Source organism: Stegostoma tigrinum, unplaced genomic scaffold, assembly GCF_030684315.1.
Source record: "Stegostoma tigrinum isolate sSteTig4 unplaced genomic scaffold, sSteTig4.hap1 scaffold_385, whole genome shotgun sequence".
In the NCBI taxonomy this organism is placed as follows: domain Eukaryota; kingdom Metazoa; phylum Chordata; class Chondrichthyes; order Orectolobiformes; family Stegostomatidae; genus Stegostoma; species Stegostoma tigrinum.
In genome coordinates, this window is record NW_026728313.1 from 100,001 (window position 1) to 107,391 (window position 7,391).

The window sequence follows — 7,391 nt, forward strand, 5'->3', positions numbered from 1 at the left end:
ACGCACTCTTTCATTAAGCCGAGAGAAGCTGGTCAAATCGCTCTCCTCGAAAAGCACAAGTTAGTTCGCAGAGAGAAAGGGGGAAAGAAGAAAGAACAGTGAACAAAACAAAAAAGAAAGAAGTGGCTGGAGTCTGGAAAGGGGAAAGAAAAATCAGAGTTAACAGAGTTTCGGGCCCTGTGACCCTCCCTTGGACACTGCTCTCTAACTATTGTCCGAATCTGCAAAGGATAGGGAGCGTTCGGGGAGAGAATTGCCACGCGCAAGTTTGGCAGATCACAGATATCCCATCCACAAAATCCAAGCCTTTTTTGTTCAAGAAAAGTCTAGCGGAGGATCGGAATTTTCAAACAGGGAATGTGAAACATGCTCTTGCGTCAGTTTGGAGCCATAGAGTTGTAGGCAAACAAGGAAAAGCTCACTGGAGACTGATAACCACAGCTCTCTCCCCCATCCCTAATCCAGCCCCAATACCACCCCCTCCCAACCCCTACCCCTGATCCTCGGGAGGAAGCCACTTCTGTCCTGGCTTGTGTATATCAGCCACCTGAGGTTCGAGAGTGCATTGCAGATGTCACTATTTGAGAAAAGCCACTAAACGCCCTTGCACTGCAGGTAAAGGGTGAGAAGAAGTCACTTCTCCTCTCTCTCTTTCTTAATCTGAGAGCCACAATCCACCATGGACCATCTCTCCCTCCGTCTCTCAACCCCAAAGAGTCGTAGAGATGTACGGCACGGGAACAGACCCTTCATTCCAAATCGTCCGTGCCGACCCAGATATCCTAAATTACTGCGGGATTTCTGCGAGTGACCATTTGGGAAGCGCACAATTTATACTGTTCAGAAAGAGATTTTTGTTTGTTTTTGGACCTGTCTGCACTAGCTCAACCCCAGTGCCAATCTCCAGCCTCTTTCCCCATTCCCCGTTCTTTGTTCGTAGCTAAGTAGCCATCCGAAACCTCTCTCCAAAACCTCCTCCACATTTCACAGGCATTGCATTCCAAGCCAAAAAACCAGTTGAAGACTGATAGTGGTGTTTTTTCACCCCCGCACATCGCTCTTGTTTCGTTTTGCATATCGCCTCCACAGGGAGACTAGTCCCCACTTCCTTATCCTCGGAGCCGAAGCTTCCCATCCCCGGGGCTAATCTGGTAAATCACTTCGCATTCTCTCCTTCTCTCTGTCTCCAATGCGTTCACGTCCTCCCTGCTCACATCCCTGTTCCTGTAACATGGAGCCCAGGGCTGTGCTCCAGATGATGTCTCACAAAAGTATCGAACAAGTTTCACATTATCCATTTATTTCAACAAGGTGCGGAGCTGGGAGGAACACAGCAGGGCCAGGGAGCGTCGGGGGAGCAAGGGAAGCTGGGTCAGGGCTCAAAAATAAACAAGGTCACGTTTTATTCATTCATTCATCAATGTGGCCAGGCCAGCGTTTATTGGCCCGTCCCTAATTGCCCAGAGGGCTGCTCAGAGTCAACCACGGGGCCTGGAGTCACATATAGGCCCAGACCAGGTAAGGATGGCATCCATTAAGAGACATTAGTGAACCAGATTCACGGTTATCATTAGATTCTTAATTATGTATATTTCTTTTGAATTCAAATTCTGCCATCTGCTGTGGCGGGATTCGAGCGCAGGACAGCTGGATGTCTGGACTATGATACAGCCCATAATATCACAAGGACATCACTTCCCAGTTGACACGGCTGAGCGGCAGAGCGAGCTCTGTCCCTGAGGCTCCATCCAGCTCTCCATCCCTCCTTGGAAGTGTTTTGGGATGCGACAGTGACGCCAGCCCTGAGCCCCAGAGCGGAGTTCTCCCTCCTGGGACATGCTCAGCTGTTGGTACAGAGCTCCCTACGGGTCCCGGCTCAAAGATGAGCCCAAGGCATCGATCGCAGGTGCTTTGGGTCTTCCCAAAGTCACGCTGCCTCAGGAAGAGAGAGCTCTGTCACTGAAGGCTTTGGTGCAATGTTATCAGAGAGAGGGGTGGGGGAAGAGAGAGGGGGAGCGAGCGAGAGAGACAGACAGACAGAAAGAGAGAGAGAGAGAGAGAGAGACAGAGAGACAGATGGAGACAGAGAGTTGGAGAGAGAGGGATAGATAGATAGAGAGAGAGGTAAAAAGACGGTGAAGGAGAGAGAGGGAGGGAGAGAGATAGAGAGTGATCTCTAACTGAAAATACTGGGGCAATGTTATCAGAGAGATAGGGGTAGGGGTGAGGGAGAGGGGGAGCGAGAGAGATAGACAGAAAGAGAGAGAGAGACAGACAGATGGAGTCAGAGAGACAGACAGATAGAAAGAGAGAGAGGGAGAGAGAGAGAGTGAGACAGAGAGAGAGAGAGACAGATGGAGACAGAGAAACAGAGAGACAGATGAAGACAGAGAGACTGCGAGAGAGAGACAGACAGACAGACAGAAAGAGAGACAGAGAGACAGATGGAGACAGAAAGGCAGAGAGAGAGAGGGATAGAGAGAGAGAGAGAGAGAGAGAGGGGAAAAAGACGGTGAAGGAGAGAGAGGGAGGGAGAGAGATAGAGAGTGATCTCTAACTGAAAATACTGGGGCAATGTTATCAGAGAGAGAGGGGTAGGGGTGAGGGAGAGGGGGAGCGAGAGAGATAGACAGAGAGAGAGACAGACAGACAGAACAGGGATATAACAGCTTGTGCCTGAAGCTGAAGAAGTGTCTCACTAGACTCAAAATGTTAACTCACCCCGCTCTCTCTCTCTCCTCCTCCCCCGCTCTCTCACTCCCTCGCTCTCTCTCCTCCTCCCCGCGCTCTCACTCCCTCGCTCTCTCTCTCCTCCTCCCCGCTCTCTCACTCCCTCACTCTCTCTCCTCCTCCCCCGATCTCTCTCTCCTCCTCCCCGCTCTCTCTCCTCCTCCCCCTCTCTGTCCCTCTCACTCTCTCACCCTCTCTTTCCCTCTCCCTCCCTTCTCTTGCCATCTCTCCCTCTCTCTTGTTCCGTCTCTCTCTCTCTCTCTGCCTCTCCCTGCCTCGCCTTCGCTCTCCTTCTCCCTCCCCCTCTCTGTGTCCCTCTCACCTTCTCCCTCTCCTTCCACCCTCTCTTTCCAACTCGTCTTCTCTGCCTCTCACCAACTCTCCGTCCCGCCATCCCAAGCTCCCTCTGTCCCTCTCTTTCTCCCTGCCACTCCCTCTGTCCCCTTCTCTCTCACTTTCTCCCCCTCTCTCCCACACTCTCTCAGTCATTCTCTCCCTCTGTCTCTCTCACTCCCTCTCCACCAGACACTGCCTGACCAGCAGAGATTCTTCAGCACCCTCTGGGCTTGTAGCTGAAGCTCACGACCAGGGACGCATCGCCACAGGCACATCAGGGCCTTGTGGGTAAAGCGGGGAATTGTGGGCACAGGGAGGAGGCATATTGTTGGGCCTTGCTGTGGAGAGAGAGAGAATTGAAGCCTGAGCGCCCCATGAGATGTTCCTCAGTTTGGGAAATTCTCCCTGGTGATGGCCTTTGGACGGGCTGAGCCACAGCATGATGTAAACTGGAAGTGCTAAGGCAGCAGGACGAGGAATATCGAGAGCCTGCAGGCTGAAAGTATCTCCCCTCTCTCCCTCTATTTTTCTGTCTTTTTTAATTTGCCCCCAGTTGCTCGTAATCACTCTTTAGACCCTCCTACCTCCGTCACTCCTACCCATGTGGGCCATGGCAACACAATTCTTTCAAGGTCCTCCCCAACATTAGTCAGTTCACTCAACCACTCTGTACTCTGTGCCCACATCCACACATGCCTCGGTCACAGTCACCGCCCCCATCCTCGCTGACCACTGACCGAATTTGAGGGAGTTAATGCAGAAGGTGTGACTGCCTCCTGAAACACAGTGTCCAGGTAACTCTTCCCCCTTCCCTGATGTTGTCGTGGTGTTTGAAGCTCAGGCTCGAGCGCATCAACTCTGAGCTGGAGTTCCTTAAGCAGTGTCATGCTCACTGTTGATCACGTCAACCACTGCCCACCACCCCCCCCCACCCCCCCGCCACCAACTGTAAGAAACCCCGCATTTGTCTTCTCTAATCCTTCTCCTTCTTACACACTTCCAGAAACTCTTACAGTCCACTTTTATCTTTCTTGAATGTTTAAACTTATTTTTCCTCTCTTTCAATGCCTTGTTTCTTCTTAGCTAAATCTTAAACTGCTCCCAATCCTCAGGTCTGCTACCTTTTCCGGCAACTTTATACGATTCTCCTTCAAATTGAGTTCTCTCCATAATTCCTACTGGTAGATGGGTCACTTTGCCTATTATATTTCTGAGCCTCAAAACGGTATGGCTATTATGATGCATTCATCCATACCCTGATTACCACAATTGCTTATTCACCACCTTGCCTTGACATGAACTTGCCTGGTCTATTGTCACTAAACCTTCTCTCATATCTTTTTAGTATCCTTTGTTTCTACTTTGGACACTAAATTCAGATTGCCCAACTTAATTATTCATCTCAAAGCAGAATTTTATCATGTTATGGTCACTCTTCCCTAAGGGATCCGCATGAGATTATAAATTAACCCATTCTCATTGCACAGTACCAAATGTTGGATACATTGTTCTTTAATTAGTTCCTTATTGAACTTGTCTTAAAAGAAACTCATGTACACCGTCCAGGGTTCAGCCTCTACAGTATTGTTGCCAAGGTGGATTTCCCAGTCTGCATGTGGATTCAAGTCCCTTGCAATTACAATAGCACCGTATTGCATGCATCTCTAATTTCCTCTTTAACGCCGTCCTCTACCACACCACTACTGTTTCAAACATTGCAGGCAACACCCACCGATATTTTCTGCCCCTTGTTGCGTGCTAGATCCACGCAGGCTGATTCCACGCATGTATTTCCTGCGCTAATATCCGACTTCATGATGGCATCCTTTCTAAATAATACCACCCCACTTCCTTTTCCCTTTTATGCCTGTTCTTCCCAAAGATTAAATCCCTTGGATGGCCAGTCTTAAGGGTATGGTCGGAATCACGTTGCAATGAGCTGCCCTGTTAGCTTCTCTACCTTGTGGCAAATAGGGTAGGAGTGACGGAGGTAGGAGTGGCCATGAGGGTCTAAAGAGCGATTACAAGCAAATAAAAAAAAACAGAACAATAGATAGAGAGAGGGGAGATACTTTCAGCCTGCAGGCTATCGATATTCCTCGTCCTGCTGCCTTAGCACTTCCAGTTTACATCACGCTGTGGCTCAGCCCGTCCAAAGGCTATCACCAGGGAGAATTTCCCAAACTGAGGCACCTCTGCGCAATCTCACCAAAGCACCTGAAGAAATGATCTTTGGGGCATTCGTTGTTTGATTAAAACAGATTTTTGTTGCTCCCCGACCCGACGTTGCGTCCCGTTTCCGGTGCCTTCCACGTTTGTTAACCTTTTGGTTCCACATTGGTTTCCTTCACCCTCATCCCTCCTTCCATTCGCCACCCGGCTCCTCGTCTGCACAGCCGCTACATTTGGGGTAGCCTCCCATGGGTTAGCCAACGTCCTAGAGGGGGTATTGGTCCTTGGGCGGCCGCCGAGCACCCATTCGGCAAAAAGGGTCTCACTTTTCCTGGAATCGCTCCTCAAGGATCGAAACCTCTCCCCCACCGTCCCCCCCACCCCCACCAAACTACTCCATCCCTCCCAGCCGCGCACTCATGACAGTCTATACTATACAGAGCTTAGATGGAGTCTTGCAGTTGTGCAGCACGAAAGCAGACCTTTTGGTCCAAGATAACAAGGTGTGGGGCTGGATGAACACAGCAGGACAAGCAGCATCAGAGGAGCAGAGGGGCAACAGGAACTGCAGATGCTGGAGAATGTGAGATAACAAGGTGTGGAGCTGGATGGACACAGCAGGACAAGCAGCATCAGAGGAGCAGAGGGGTAACAGGAGCTGCAGATGCTGGAGAATGTGAGATAACAAGGTGTGGGGCAGGATGAACACAGCAGGCCCAGCAGTATCAGAGGAGCAGAGGGGTAACAGGAGCTGCAGATGCTGGAGAATGTGAGATAACAAGGTGTGGGGCTGGATGAACACAGCAGGCCAAGCAGCATCAGAGGAGCAGAGGGGTAACAGGAGCTGCAGATGCTGGAGAATGTGAGATAACATGGTGTGGAGCTGGATGAACACAGCAGGACAAGCAGCATCAGAGGGGCAGAGGGGTAACAGGAGCTGCAGATGCTGGAGAATGTGAGATAACAAGGTGTGGAGCTGGAGGAACACAGCAGGCCAAGCAGCATCAGAGAGCAGAGGGGTAACAGGAGCTGCAGATGCTGGAGAATGTGAGATAACAAGGTGTGGAGCTGGATGAACACATCAGGACAAGCAGCATCAGAGGGGCAGAGGGGTAACAGGAGCTGCAGATGCTGGAGAATGTGAGATAACAAGGTGTGGGGCTGGATGAACACATCAGGACAAGCAGCATCAGAGGGGCAGAGGGGTAACAGGAGCTGCAGATGCTGGAGAATGTGAGATAACAAGGTGTGGAGCTGGAGGAACACATCAGGCCCAGCAGCATCAGAGGAGCAGGACGTTTCGGACCTCGGCCCTTCTTCCAACTTGTCCGTTCTGACCCAAATATCTTGAACTAATCCAGTCCCATCTCCCAGCATTTGGCCCACATCCCTCTAATTCCTTTTAAGATGCCTTTGAAATGTTACAACTGCTGGGGCTACGTTCCCCGGAGCGTTGGAGGCTGAGGTGGCAGGGGGGACCCTTATAGAGGTTTATAAAACCATGAGGGACATGGATAGGGGGAATAGACAGGGTCTCCCCCCACCCTCCAGGGGCAGGGGAGACGAAAACTAGGGGGTCATAGGTTTAAGGTGAGAGGGGGAAAGATTGAAAGGGGGTAACTGTTTCACGCAGAGGGTGGTGCGTGTATGGAGCGAGCTGCCGGAGGAAGTGGTGGGCGGGGGGCTGGCACAGGGGCAGCATTTAAAAGGGAGGTACATGGACAGAGAGGGTTTGGAAGGATGTTGGCCGAACGCAGGCAAGTGGGACTGGTTCAGTTTGGGAATCGCGGTCGGCAGGGAGCGGTCGGGCCGAAGGGTCCATTTCCGCGCCACGCCGCGCGTCTCTGTAAGCGAGCACAGAACCGGCTTCAATCAACTCCCCCTCCCCCACCCCGAGCCTCCGGCCCCGCGTCTCCCTCGGGACCACCTCGGAATCGCGCTCGGATCGCGCGCCTCCCGTGACGGCCTGCTCGTGGCCCGGAAAACTTCCCGGGCCGACTCCCGGAGAGAGCGCGCCCACCTCCACACGACGCACAGCGCATTCCCTACAGATTCCGCACGGCCTCCAAATCCCTCGATGCTTCACCATTTCCCACCCAACCCCGGGAGGTCAGGGTGTGCTCGGGATCCCATCCCACTCTGGCAGTGCGACG